This window comes from Artemia sp. Qi Xiang Cuo, unplaced genomic scaffold (genome assembly GCF_049724085.1).
Source record: "Artemia sp. Qi Xiang Cuo unplaced genomic scaffold, ASM4972408v1 HiC_scaffold_22, whole genome shotgun sequence".
In the NCBI taxonomy this organism is placed as follows: Eukaryota; Metazoa; Arthropoda; class Branchiopoda; order Anostraca; family Artemiidae; genus Artemia; species Artemia sp. Qi Xiang Cuo.
In genome coordinates this window covers 2,950,863-2,966,205 of record NW_028297431.1, presented here as the reverse complement: position 1 = coordinate 2,966,205, position 15,343 = coordinate 2,950,863, and positions in this window count along the sequence as shown.

Sequence of the window (15,343 nt, the reverse complement as noted above, 5' to 3'; positions counted from 1 at the left end):
ACCTATTAATGCACCTTAAAATCGAAAAATCTCTAAAAGCTAATTCATTTTGCTAACATTTTCATCCAGGACTTTTAAATCAAAAGAATAATTATAATCTATAGTCTAGGAGACCCTAACTTCCTCATTCAATTCCATGCTCTTCCATTGTCTTTGCTGTGCTCCTTGGGATAAACTCCATCGAAATGGTCCATATAAATAGGGATTGAAGGTTATTAACTTGCTACAGCAAACCTGTAACAACCTGTGGCCCTTCTTAACTCCTAATTTATTACAAAACCAGCAACAAAACCTTATTTCCTACCTGAACCGCAGTAAAGTTCAATTTAAACTGCTTAAATGGAAGTTCGAGCGACACTTAGGTCCTGACACTGTTTGACAAAAGGAGTGAAAAAATATATCTCTCATTTTTCTTCTTTTAACTATATGTCAATACATAGACGATGGACCCCTACCCTCCACTTAATGATTAACTATATAGCCCTGGATCGGATATTTTTTGTTGATTATAATTATGTGATGCATTATATATTCAATATCAAAATGATGTTCTGAACTGATTTCATAACACTCAGGAAACTACTCTGTGTAAGTAGCTACGATGGAGTCCTTGAATTTAGACCTAATTTTAGTGTCCATTAATGGGGTTCAAATCACTTTTGCAAACTAATTGACACCACTATGTGCAAAGGGCACTGAGGACTTTATTCGCCTTGTTTCAATGTTCACATTATCTCAATACAAGCAATGGAATCATCCCTAAGTTAACCATGATTTTCATTGGACTATGATAAAAGGCTAATATAATGTCCTTTTGACCATTATTTTCCTGTAAATAATCAAATTTTAATAGTGTAATCAACATAATTCCTTCTGGAAAATAACCATTAAATATAAACTGTGTTTTCTCTTGATTCCCTAGGTGCTTGAGCAGTATCTGGGGCGAATGGTAATGTTGTTAGCTAATAATAGGGTTTTTACATTGTGGTAGGCTATTATTAACAGAAGCAGTTGGAGAAGATACAGTACCCCACATACAATTTCTTTGGCTGGTTCAACTTCCACTTTAGGTTCAATTTAATCCTCTAACCTGTTCCTGGGATATATTAAATAAAAAAAAAAACAAGTTTTTTTAACTGAAAGCAAGGAGCGACATTAAAACTTAAAACGGACAGAAATTATTCCGTATATGAAAGGGGCTGTCCCATCCTCAACGCCTCGCTCTTTACGCTAGTTTTTTATTGTTTTAAAAAATAAAGTTGTGAGACAGAGCCAAACTTTAGCGTAAAGAGCGAGGCGTTGAGGAGGGGACAGCCCCTTTCATTTACGGAATAATTTCTGTTTGTTTTAAGTTTTAATGTCGCTCCTTACTTTCAGTTAAAAAAATTTGTTTTTTTATTTAATTTCTGAACGTTTTCTAATTAATGCAGCTTTGAATTTTGGCTCACCGTAAATGAATAATTAAAACGAAATTCGCATATTAATTTTTCTTTTTTTGGCTAAATGGCTTTCACGAAATTTTGTTCTGACGTAACTTACGAATTAACTTACGCAACGAATTTCTACATTCGTATGTTTTTATTACGCAATATTAGGGAGCTCACGCCCTATTCAATACCTCGCTTGTTACGCTGAAGTTCGAATTTTGTTCGAATCACAAACCCCTGAATCACAAAGGCCAATGAATTAAAATAGATAGCTCTTGTGAAAGTACTAAAAAAAAACTTTAGCGTTAAGGATGAGGTATTAACAAGGGGGCGAACCCCCTCATATACTTAATACTTTCTGTTCGTTTTAAGTTTTAATGTTGCTCCTTAGCTACTTCCAGTTGAAAAAAAATTGTTTTTTTTTTTACTTAATTTCTGATCGTTTTTTAAATAATGCTGGGAAATCCGGCGCCCCTTTCATAGAAATGTCCCTTCCCCCAAGGAAACATTCTCCATGGAAAGATCCTCCCCCGTCCTACTCCGATCCCCACCAGAAAAAAATTCCTCCTGAAAACGCCTGTATACTTCCCACTAACCAATACTGCATATAAACAATGGGCATAGTTTATAACTTGCAGCCCGTCCCCCGGGAGCTGTGGCGGATTAAGTCATCCTAAAAGACATATTAATTAAATTTTCAACTATGCTGAACAAAATGGCTATCTCAAAATTTTTATTGGGTTACTTCGGGAAAAAATGAGCGTGGGAGGGGGCCAAGTTGCCCTCCAATTTTTTGGTCACTTAAAAAGAGCACTAGAACTTTTAATTTCCGTTCGAATGAGCCCTCTCAAGACATTCTAGGACTACTGGGCTGATACGATCTCACCTGGGAAAATCAAAAAAAAAAAAAAAAAAAAAAAAAAAAAAAAAAAGTATCCGTGATCTTTATTCTGGCAAAAAATAAAAAATAAAAAATTTTTGCAGATAGGAACTTGAAACTTCTATGGTAGGGTTTTCTTATACGCTAAATCTGATAGTGTGTTTTTCATTAAAGTTATATGACTTTCAAGTTTTGTTTTCCCCTTTTTTCGAAAATAAGGCAAATTTTCTCAGGCACGTAACTTTTAAGCTTAATGAAACTGATAAATTTGAAATCAGAATAAAAATCTGATTCTTTTGATTTTTCTATTGGTGTTAAACTACCGCTTTTTAGAGTTTCGGTTACTATTGAGCCGGGTCGCTCCTTACTTACAGTTCGTTAACACAAACAGTTTGAAAGTGTAACACACTTTTAGTAGACAGCATATACATAGTGCGTGTTGATTTAATTCAATGTTCCTTCTCAGTATTCACCTCAATCTTCCACGAGAGTTTCACCATAGTCACCTGAGCTTCAATAGCAACGCTAGTATAAGTCATAGTTGTAACAGGTCTAGTAGTAGTTACAGCAGCAGTAGCAGAACCACTTGTACTCGTAGCTGTAATAGCATGCATATAGTGCATTCTGATTAGTTTAATATTCCCCTCAACAAAACAAGAAAATAAAAACTCGAAAGGAAAAAATGAGGATGTTTACATCCCCATTGAAAATGAAAATACAAACATTTTAGCCAAGACCTCCACTCTTCATGCCATAAGTTTCAGCTTAATAGCCTAGAACGTTCCTGGGATTTTGCTGATAGCCCTTTTGACAACCTACATATATAGAGGGTGTTTCATCACTCTGAACGTTCCCTGTAAGGTTCATCTTTCAAAGCTTCAGTAGTAGTAGTAAAAGTGGCCGCAGCAGTAATAGTAGCAGCATACAAATAGTCTTTTTTGGTTACTCCAAAATCCCTCTCAACACGCCCTGAAACATTCAACGTGATACTTAAGTTATGGTTAAGTTTACAGTCCCTTTAAATATCCTCAGAAAGATTAACCATAAGAACCTTATCCTCACCCGAAGAAGCAGCCGTAGCAGTGGTAATAGTAGTAACAGTTGTAACATCCAAAAGTTGTGTTTTTAGATAGTTTATCAACCCTCTCAAAATACCCTGGAAGTTTTAACTTAAAATTCTAAGCCGTTTCTAAGATATTGTTGGTATATTCTTTGACAATCTAAACTCATACTGTGTTTTGATTTGGGCAAAAATCCCTTGCAAAGATTCTCTGAAAGCTTCAACTTATTACCTTTTGCATAAGAACCAGCCATAGCTTTAACAGTAGCAGTAGGATGAATAGCAGTGACAAATTACAACTTTGTTTTTCCAACATCCCCTCTCAATGCACGCTGGATATGTGAACTGAATGCCCTAAACACTTCCTGGGACATTATTGATGCGTTTTTTTGAAAAAATGTAGGCACATAAGATTGTTTTTGTTTAGTTCAACATTCTTTCTATATTGAGTAAACAAACGAGTATTTTAAACTGAAAGTAAGGACCAACATTAAAACTTAAAACGAAGAGAAATTGTTACATATATGACAGGGTTTTCCCCCTCGTCAAAACTTCGCTCTTCCCTCGGAAGTTTTCGGCACTTCTAAATAAGTTACTTATTGTTCTAATCGACCCTTGTGTTTCAGGAGTCGTTTTAAAGAATTTTGACAAGATTTAAACTAGATTTAAGTAAGGTGTTGCAAGAAGTAAGGTGACAAGAATGAGAAGATTTAAGTTCTAATCGACTTTCAGTTGAAAACACTTGTTTTATATATATATATATATATATATATATATATATATATATATATATATATATATATATATATATATATATATATATATATATATATATATATATATATATATATATATATATATATATATATATATATATATATAATTTCTGATCGTTTTTAAATCTGGCTCTACCTCCACAGAAAAATCCACCTCCCAAGGATATTTCCTCTGGACAACTCAATCCTGGTGAAAACTTACACGGGAAAATTACCCTTAACACCTCCACGCATAAAATTGAAACGGTAAAGAGAATGCAAGACATACAAAGAAATTTCGCATAGGAATTATGGCAAATTCCCCCAGTATAAAAATTCCTTTGGAAAGTTCACCCCCTGTAAACTTCACTCTCCATTGAAAATCCTCCCCGTGCAAAACCCCCCAGCAGAAAATTCGTCCTCCCCTCCCAACCCGAAAAATATATGCATACTTCCAAATAAAAAATACTACATGTAAACAATGGGCAAATTTATAACTTAAAAGGTCTTTCCCCAGGGGCTTTGGGGGACCATTTTATCTTCAAAGACATAGTTATTGGGCCCTTGAACTATGCCAAACAAAATACCTAATCTCAGGAATTTGATCGGACGATTTTGGGGAAAAGTGGCGTGGGAGGGGGCCTAGTTGCCCTTCAATTTTTTGGTCACTTAAAAAGCGCATTATTATATTTAATTTTCGTTAGAAAGAGCCTTCCCCGATGTTCTAGGTCCAATGGGTTGACATGATCACTCCTGGGGAAAAATAAAATAAACATGAATCCGTGATCAACCTTCTAGCAAAAACACAAAACTCCGCATTTTTGCAGATAGGAGCTTGAAACCTCTACATTAGGATTCGCTGATACGTCGAATCTGATGGTGTGATTTTCATTAAGATTCAATGACTTTTAGGGGATGTTTCTCCCTTTTTTGAAAATCAAGCGAATTTTCTCAGGCTCGTAACTTTTGATGGGTAAAACTAAACTTAATGAAACCTATATACACACACACATATATATATATATATATATATATATATATATATATATATATATATATATATATATATATATACACACACACACATATATATATATATATATATATATATATATATATATATATATATATATATATATATATATATATATATATATATATATATATATATATATATATATATATATATATATATATATATATATATATATATATATATATATATATATATATATATATATATATATATATATATATATATATATATATATATATATATATATATATATATATATATATATATATATATATATATATATATATATATATATATATATATATATATATATATAATCAACATTTAAGTCCAATTCTTTTGATATATCTATTGGTATCAAAATTCGACTTTTTAGAGTTTCGGTTACTATTGAGCCAGGTCGCTCCTTACCTCTAGTTCGTTACCACAAATTATTTGATTCCCTGACACTTTCAGCTTAATACATTAAATTTATCCGTAACAATACTAGCAACAGCGTTACTATTAGTAGCACCATCATCAGTAGTAGCATGCAAATATTGCCTATTTGTTAGTTCAACATCCCCAAAAACAAGCCCTGCAATTTTTAACTTCATAAACCAAGTGGTTGCTGATACGCCCTTTAGACAACCTATAAGTAACCTATTTGTTTAGATTTAGTTCAGCTTTCACATCAAGATTCCACGAAATTTTCCCCTTCACACCAAGTCCTTCCTAAATAGCAAGAGTCAAAGAAGTAGCAGTTTGCTGACATTGCCTTACAGTCACTTGAACATCTGTGTCATCCTGTTGTCTAAAATTCAAATTAATAATCTAAGCCCAGTTCCTGGGGCCTAGCTATCAACAAACTCTGAAGGCCTCGCATGACTGGTCAAGGCCTTTTTAGTTTGACAAAAAAGGTCAAAATGTCCCCTTTCGTAATAACCAAAGCTATATGTAAACAATTGACGGATTGTGTAACTTACAGTCCTTGTCCCAAGGGCTATGGGTTCGGTTTGTCTTCCCTAGAGATATAGTTAGTGTACCTTTCAACAAGAACAAGATTGCCATCTTGAAATTTTAATTGAATATTTAGGGGGGACAGGTATGGGAGGGGTCGGTATCGCCCCGACTTCGAAAAAAGAGACTAGTACTGTCAATTTCTAGTCGAATGAGCCCCTTTTAAAGTTGCTATGAAAACGAATTCCAGAAAAAGCTCCGTGAGGATAATGAGTAATTAAAATACAATACATTTTGCCCACTTTGCTCATTACTTAGAAATACAACATTGCGCAGTCTAAGAATTCTTTTTTTTTGTTCTATTAGTGTGATTTACCATCATCGAGAGCTGTCGAGAATTGCGATTTGACTGTGCAATGGGCATAGTTTATAACTTGCAGCCCTTCCCCCGGGAGCTGTGGGGGATTATGTCATCCTCAAAGACTTATTAATTAGATTTTCAACTATGCTGTACAAAATGGCTATCTCAAAATTTTTATTGGGTTACTTCGGAAAAAAAATGAGCGTGGGAGGGGGCCAAGTTGCCCTCCAATTTTTTGGTCACTTAAAAAGTGCACTAGAACTTTTAATTTCTGTTGGAATGAGCCCTCTCACGACATTCTAGGACTACTGGATCGATACAATCACCCCTAGAAAAAAAAAAAAAAAAAAAAAAAAAAAAAGTATCCGTGATCTTTCTTCTGGCAAAAAATACAAAATTCCACATTTTTGCAGATAGGAACTTGAAACTTCTATGGTAGGGTTCTCTTATACGCTAAATCTGATAGTGTGTTTTTCATTAAAGTTATATGACTTTCAAGTTTTTTTTTCCCTTTTTTTTAAAATAAGGCAAATTTTCTCAGGCGCGTAACTTTTAAGCTTGATGAAACTCATATATTTGAAATCCGCATAAAAATCTGATTCTTTTGATGTATCTATTGGTATCAAAATTCCGGTTTTTAGAGTTTCGGTTACTATTGAGCCGGGTCGCTCCTTACTTACAGTTCGTTAACACAAACAGTTTGAAAGTGTAACACACTTTTAGTAGACAGCATATACATAGTGCGTGTTGATTTAATTCACTGTTCCTTCTCAGTATTCACCTCAATCTTCCACGAGAGTTTCACCATAGTCACCTGAGCTTCAATAGCAACGCTAGTATAAGTCATAGTTGTAACAGGTCTAGTAGTAGTTACAGCAGCAGTAGCAGAACCACTTGTACTAGTAGCTGTAATAGCATGCATATAGTGCATTCTGATTAGTTTAATATTACCCTCAACAAAACAAGAAAAGAAAAAACTCGAAAGGAAAAAATGAGGATGTTTACATCCCCATTGAAAATGAAAATACAAACATTTTAGCCAAGACCTCCACTCTTCATGCCATAAGTTTCAGCTTAATAGCCTAGAACGTTCCTGGGATTTTGCTGATAGCCCTTTTGACAACCTACATATATAGAGGGTGTTTCATCACTCTGAACGTTCCCTGTAAGGTTCATCTTTCAAAGCTTCAGTAGTAGTAGTAAAAGTGGCCGCAGCAGTAATAGTAGCAGCATACAAATAGTCTTTTTTGGTTAATCCAAAATCCCTCTCAACACGCCCTGAAACATTCAACTTGATACTTAAGTTATGGTTAAGTTAAGAGTCCCTTTAAATATCCTCAGAAAGATTAACCTTAATAACCTTATCCTCACCAGATGAAGCAGCCGTAGCAGTGGTAATAGTAGTAACAGTGGTAACATCCAAAAGTTGTGTTTTTAGATAGTTTATCAACCCTCTCAAAATACCCTGGAAGTTTTAACTTAACATTCTAAGCCGTTTCTAAGATATTATTGGTATATTCTTTGACAATCTAAACTCATACTGTGTTTTGATTTGGGCGAAAATCTCTTGCAAAGATTCTCTGAAAGCTTCAACTTAATACCTTTTGCTTAAGAACCAGCCATAGCTTTAACAGTAGCAGTAGGATGAATAGCAGTGACAAATTACAACTTTGTTTTTCCAACATCCCCTCTCAATGCACGCTGGATATGTGAACTGAATGCCCTAAACACTTCCTGGGACATTATTGATGCGTTTTTTTGAAAAGCTGTAGGCACATAAGATTGTTTTTGTTTAGTTCAACATTCTTTCTATATTGAGTAAACAAACGAGTATTTTAAACTGAAAGTAAGGACCAACATTAAAACTTAAAACGAAGAGAAATTGTTACATATATGACAGGGTTTTCCCCCTCGTCAAAACTTCGCTCTTCCCTCTAAAGTTTTCGGCACTTCTAAAGAAGTTACTTATTGTTCTAATCGACCCTTGTGTTTCAGGAGTCGTTTTAAAGAATTTTGACAAGATTTAAACTAGATTTAAGTAAGGTGTTGCAAGAAGTAAGGTGACAAGAATGAGAAGATTTAAGTAAGGTGTTGAAAAGTGGGCAACCCCCTCATATACCTATTAATTTATGTTCGTTTTAAGTTTTAACGTTGCTTCTTACTTTCAGTTGAAAACACTTGTTTTATATATATATATATATATATATATATATATATATATATATATATATATATATATATACACATATATATATATATATATATATATATATATATATATATATATATATATATATATATATATATATATAACACATATATATATATATATATATATATATATATATATATAATATATATATATATATATATATATATATATATATATATATATATATATATATATATATATATATATATATATATATATATATATATATATATATATATATATATATATATATATATATATATATATATATATATATATATATATATATATATATATATATATATATATATATATATATATATATATATATATATATATATATATATATATATATATAAAATCAACATTAAAGTCCAATTCTTTTGATATATCTATTGGTATCAAAATTCGATTTTTTAGAGTTTCGGTTACTATTGAGCCAGGTCGCTCCTTACTTCTAGTTCGTTACCACAAATTATTTGATTCCCTGAAACTTTCAGCTTAATACATTACATTTATCCGTAGCAATACTAGCAACAGCGTTACTATTAGTAGCAGCATCATCAGTAGTAGCATGCAAATATTGCCTATTTGTTAGTTCAACATCCCCCAAAAAAAGCCCTGCAATTTTTAACTTCATAAACCAAGTTGTTGCTGATACGCCCTTTAGACAACCTATAAGTAATCTATGTGTTTAGATTTAGTTCAGCTTTCCCATCAACATTCCACGAAATTTTCCCCTTCACACCAAGTCCTTCCTAAATAGCAAGAGTCAAAGAAGTAGCAGTATGCTGACATTGCCTTACAGTCACTTGAACATCTCTGTCATCCTGTTGTCTAAAATTCAAATTAATAATCTAAGCCCAGTTCCTAGGGCCTAGCTATCAACAAACTCTGAAGGCCTCGCATGACTGGCCAATGCCTTTTTAGTTTGACAAAAAAGGTCAAAATGTCCCCATTCGTAATAACCAAAGCTATATCAAACAGTTCGTGGTAACGAACTGTAAGTAAGGAGCGACCCGGCTCAATGGTAACCGAAACTCTAGAAAACGGGTTTTTGATACCAATAGATATATCAAAGGAATAAGATTTCAATGCTGATTTCAAATATATAATTTTCATCAAGTTTAGTGCTACCCATCAAAAGTTACGTGCCTGAGAAAATTTGGATGATTTTCAAAAAAGGAGGAAAAGACCCCCTAAAAACTATAGAACATTAATGAAAATCAAACAATCATATTCAGCGTATCAGAGAAACCTACTTATGAGTTTTCAATCTACTATCTACAAAAATTTGTAATTTTGAATTTTTTGCCAGAAGAAAGATCACGGATGCGTGTTTATTTGTTTGTTTGTTTTTTTGTTTTGTTTTTTTTACCAGGGGTGATCGTATCGACCCAGTGGTCCTAGAATATCGTGGGAGGGCTCATTGGAACGGAAATCAAAAGTTCTAGTGCCCTTTTTAAGTGACCAAAAAAAATGGAGGGCAACCAGGCCCCCTCCCACGCTTATTTTTTTTCCCAAAGTCACCCGAACAAAATTTTGAGATAGCCATTTTGTTCAGCATGGTCGAAAATATGATAAATATGTCTTTTAGAATGACTTAATCCCCCGAAGTTCCCAGAGGGAGGGCTAAAATTTATGAACTTTACCACTTGTTAACATTTCTTTTGGTTTTTTGGTACGTATACATAATTTTTAAGTTGTTTTTTTTGGGGTTGGGGGTGGTAAGGTTGGGTCAGTGGTTATGTTGGAGGATCTTTTCATGAAGGAATTTTTCATGGGGGAAGAGAAATTGCCATGAAGGGGGCGCCAGACTTGCCAGCATTATTTATTGGTTATTGGGAAGTATACAACCATTTTCAGGAAGGATTTTTTCTGGCGGGGGGGCTAGAGGAGGGGTTACTCTGGAAAATATTTCCGTGGAGGATGTTTCTTTGGGGTGAGGGACATTTCTATGAAGGGGCGCCGGATTTCCAAGCATTATTTAAAAAACGATCAGAAATTAAATAAAAAAAAACAAGTTTTTTCAACTGAAATGTAAGAAGGAATATTAGAACTTAAAACGAACAGAAATTATAACGTATGTGAGGGGGTTCTCCCCCAAGTCAAAAACACGCGATTTAATCTACACTTTTTTTATTTATTTCAAAATAGCTATATATTATAATTAAAATGCCATTGTGATTAAGGGGTTTGTGAATAAAAAATTTTTTTAAATTTTAACGTAAAGAGCGTGGTATTGACTAAGGGGAGAACCCCCTCATATACGTAATAACATATAAGTAATAAAAAAAACAATAAAAAAACAAGCGATACGGCTCAATAGTAATCGAAACTTTTAAAAACGGAATTTTGATGGTAATAAATGTATCAAAAGAATTTGTTTATAGTGCTGATGCTAAATATTTAAATCTTAATAAGATTAGTAGAACTCATCAAAGGCTACCAGTCTGGGAAACTTTACTCGAATTTTTAAGGAGGTGGGACACATACCCTACAAGTGATTGAATATTAATTAAAATACCGCCAACGAATTCAGCGTATCGTAACAACCTCGGTCCTTGTTTTCAACCTCATCTCTGCAAAAATCTGCAACTTTGTATTTTTTGCCAGAAGAAAAATATACGAATATAGAAGTTAGTTACGTAAGTTAATTTGTAAAGACATTCATTTAGCAAAAGAAAAATAAAATTTTTATGCAAATAAAAGCTGCATTAACTAAAAACGTTCAGAAATTAAATAAAAAAGACAAGTTTTTTTAACTGAAAGTAAGGAGCGACATTAAAACTTAAAACTAACAGAAATTATTCCGTATATGAAAGGTACTGTCCCCTCCTCAACGCCTCGCGCTTTACGCTAAAGTTTTTTATTGTTTAAAAAACTTAAGTTGAGAGACAGAGTGAAACTTTAGCGTATAGAGCGAGGCGTTGAGGAGGGGACAGCCCCTTTCATATCCGGACTAATTTCTGTTCGTTTTAAGTTTTAATATAGGTCCTTACTTTCAGTTTAAAAAACTTGTTTTTTTTATTTAATGTAAACAATTGACGGATTGTGTAACTTACAGTCCTTGTCCCAAGGGCTATGGGTTCGGTTTGTCTTCCCTAGAGACATAGTTAGTCTACCTTTCAACAATAATAAGATGGCCATCTTGAAATTTTAATTGAATATTTCGGGGGGAAAAGGTATGGGAGGGGTCGGTATCGCCCCGACTTCGAAAAAAGAGACTAGTACTTTCAATTTCTAGTCGAATGAGCCCCTTTTAAAGCTGCTATGAAAACGAAGTCCAGAAAAAGCTCCGTGAGGATAATGAGTAATTAAAATACAATACATTTTGCCCACTTTGCTCATTACTTAGAAATACAACAGTGCGCAGTCTAAGAATTCTTTTTTTTGTTCTATTAGTGTGATTTACCATCATCGAGAGCTGTCGAGAATTGCGATTTGACTGTGCAATTTGACTGAAAAAAAAAACAGTAAAATTGTACTTCTCTTTTGTCGCCGAGCGTGTCAATCAAAGCGGGTGACACCACGGGGAACTCTCAAAGTGGCCAAATTACTCAAATGACAATTTGGCTAATTGCTGATTCTTATCGCTGAATATATTTATCTCTGGCACAACACGCGAGAAGTTAATGGTTTTTCCAAGTTTTCTGGATAATTAGGTATCGGCTTTTAGTTTTCTGTCATTTATTAGGGTTTCTTATCCAAGCTCTATAAGTTATGGCATGACCGCCAAATCAATTCCAAATAGTATTACCATTCTAACGAAAAAAGTTTATAAAGAGTGATATACGGTGATTCGTTAAGGTACCGCATCCTCTTAAAACATTTCTTTTTAGATAAATGCATCTTATGATCGGTTTCCCCTAAAAATACCGATGCTACTATATTCAGATAAAAAATGACAAAAGGAATAAATATGGAAGAAATTTGAAACTAATAAATCCGACTAAATCAATATAAAGGGGACCGAGCTTTGCTGTGATGAACCAAATTTAAACACAAAAAAGAATTACTCCTGTTGATCATCCCTCCCTTTGAGAAAATAAAGTCCCCTCATACCCTGATTCTCACAAGAAAAATCTTTTTGTGTAATTTTTCTCGATTTTCGGTACATTTTTAACAACAATTTTTATTAAGAGAATTAGGATATTTTCTACATACCGCAATTTGATTTCTCCGATTATCTTGTAAATATCATTAAGATATAAATTGTATAATACTCAATTTGGCTTAAATTTTCTTTTTTATTTGGCTTTTGCTCATTCATCCCAGTTTGGGCTACTTATTGATCCACTATTCAATCACTCCACTGATCCAACTATTGCTTTTTCTGAGGCCAAAATAATTTCAATGGTTTGATGAATATGAAAATTCGAACTTGGAATGTTACGACGTAAAAAAATGACCATTGTATCGATATTTAAACTGATGAATTCAGAAGATTCGAACTGGACTTATTAGGAGTTTCAGAAACTCATATCCCAGTTGTAGGAAAAAAATTTGGTGAAATAGAATTTAATTACTCAGCGAGGAAGGATGGGATGCATAGACTGGGATTAGGCTCATGATGAGTAAAGAAAGCTTCTAGGTCCTGTTAAGGTTGGGAAGGTATTAATAATAGAATGCTCATCACTCGATTTATGACCAAATGTACAGGGGATCAGTCATAGGCTAATAGTATGACTGTAGAACCAACATTAGGTGATATAGTTTATTTACTCAGGAAGGAAGGATGGCGTACATATACAGGGAGTAGAGTCATGATGAATAAGGAAGCTGCTAAGCCTTGGTTAGACTGGAAAGTTATTAATAATAGAATACTAATCATTCATTTTACTACTAAAAAGCTCAGGGTATCCGTTATAGTAGTACAATCCCTGTAGAACCGACTCACAGAGATACTAGTGACTCAGATGAATTTTACTTACAGTTATAGGAGCAAACAGACAGTCCCAGGTAGAAGTATGGTACTTTATTAGGAGATTTTAACACCCAGTTGAGTAGAAACATGGATAGATGGTGACCTAACCTAGGTAAATTAGCTATAGGAAAGGAAAACAGTAATGACTACAGACTGCTGCAATTTTATAGGTATAACAATCTAGTTATAGCCAATACAGTGTTTGGTCATAAAAAAGCCCATAAGTTAACGTGGTATTCACGTGATGGTAAGACAGCAAACTTTATTGATTAGGTTATTGGAAACCGAAAACTTGCAGGATCAATTCAAGATACTAAGGTATATTGGAGTGCTGTTATTGATGTTAAAAGTAAAGACCACCATCTAGTAGTGTTTCGGGATAACTTAAAGCTGGAATTTCGTAAGAATAACTACCTACCGGAAAGTTATGATTTTGGTTGACTTCAGGATAAGAATTTGAGAAACACTTTCCAGGAACAGTTGTATACTAAACTCAAGAGTATAACATTTGACAATGTAAAAGATGGATGGAATAATATTAAAAAAACAATTTTTGAAGGTGCTGATGGTGTCTTAGGAAAGAGATAGGAACACAACTAGGAATACTAATACAGAAGTCTTATGTTTAATAGAGAGAGATCATATGAAAACAAAAGGAATATAAAGAGTGGAGAAAGCACTAAAATGTGACCTAAGGAGGTGTGAAGTGGAGGCCATGGATAAAATTGCCAAGGATCTGGAAGATGCAGCTAGGAAGGAGGATCTGGAAGAGCATAATAGTAAAATATTGTACTGGCATGTTCATAAATTGTGAGGGAGTAGTCAATCCAGACAAGTCCAACCTAAAGGTAGGAACGGAGCCACAATTAGTCATAAGGAAAGAGTTAAAGAGAGAAGGGCAGAACATTTTGAGAATGAGCTAAACCGAGAAAGAGTTGCAGGAAGAGATACAGAGGAAAATGAAAAAGTTTGTGATACTATAAGATTAATTACAAAAATGTACTATCACTAACCTTTAAAGGCCGAATTCGCATTCTGTAAATAAAAGAAAATAAAAAAAAAAAAAAAAAAAAAAAAAAGAAAATAAAGTCCAATAAAAAAATCTAAATTCTTAGGTGAGGTAAAAGATAAAATTGACTATGATACCTTGAACTTGAAGGATGATTTGTTCTGTGATGAAAATTAGCGACAGTACTAAAAGGAATAAATAACAAGGCTCCAGATGCTGGCAATGTGATATATGAGTTTCTTAAATATGGGGGTTCTGAGGTTACAAATAACTTAAAGATGATTATGAATATGATTTTTGAAAAAGAAGAAGTACCTAGCGATTTTAAGAAAACTCTAATTAAACTACTGAATAAGAAAGGTGATAAGAGTCAGTGTGGTAATTGTCGAGGCATCAGCCTGGTCTCAGTAGGTAGCAAATTACTTAGTAATATGATACTTTTAAGAATGAGAGATGCTATAGACAAAGTTATAAGAGAGGATCAGTGCAATTTTAGAAAGGGTAGAGGATGTGTCGACCAAATTTTCACTCTTGGGTTAATAATTGAGAAGTGCTTGAGCTATAAATAACTTTGGTCCTCAGTTTATAGATTGTTATAGATCAGTTTACAGATGAGCAATTGTTTGATTCTGTTTATAGAAGCGAAGGTCTTATCCTTCTATGGTATACCTGACAGATACATTAAAGTGATTAGTGCTATATACGAGAATAACACAGCTGCGGTTAAGGTTGGAAAT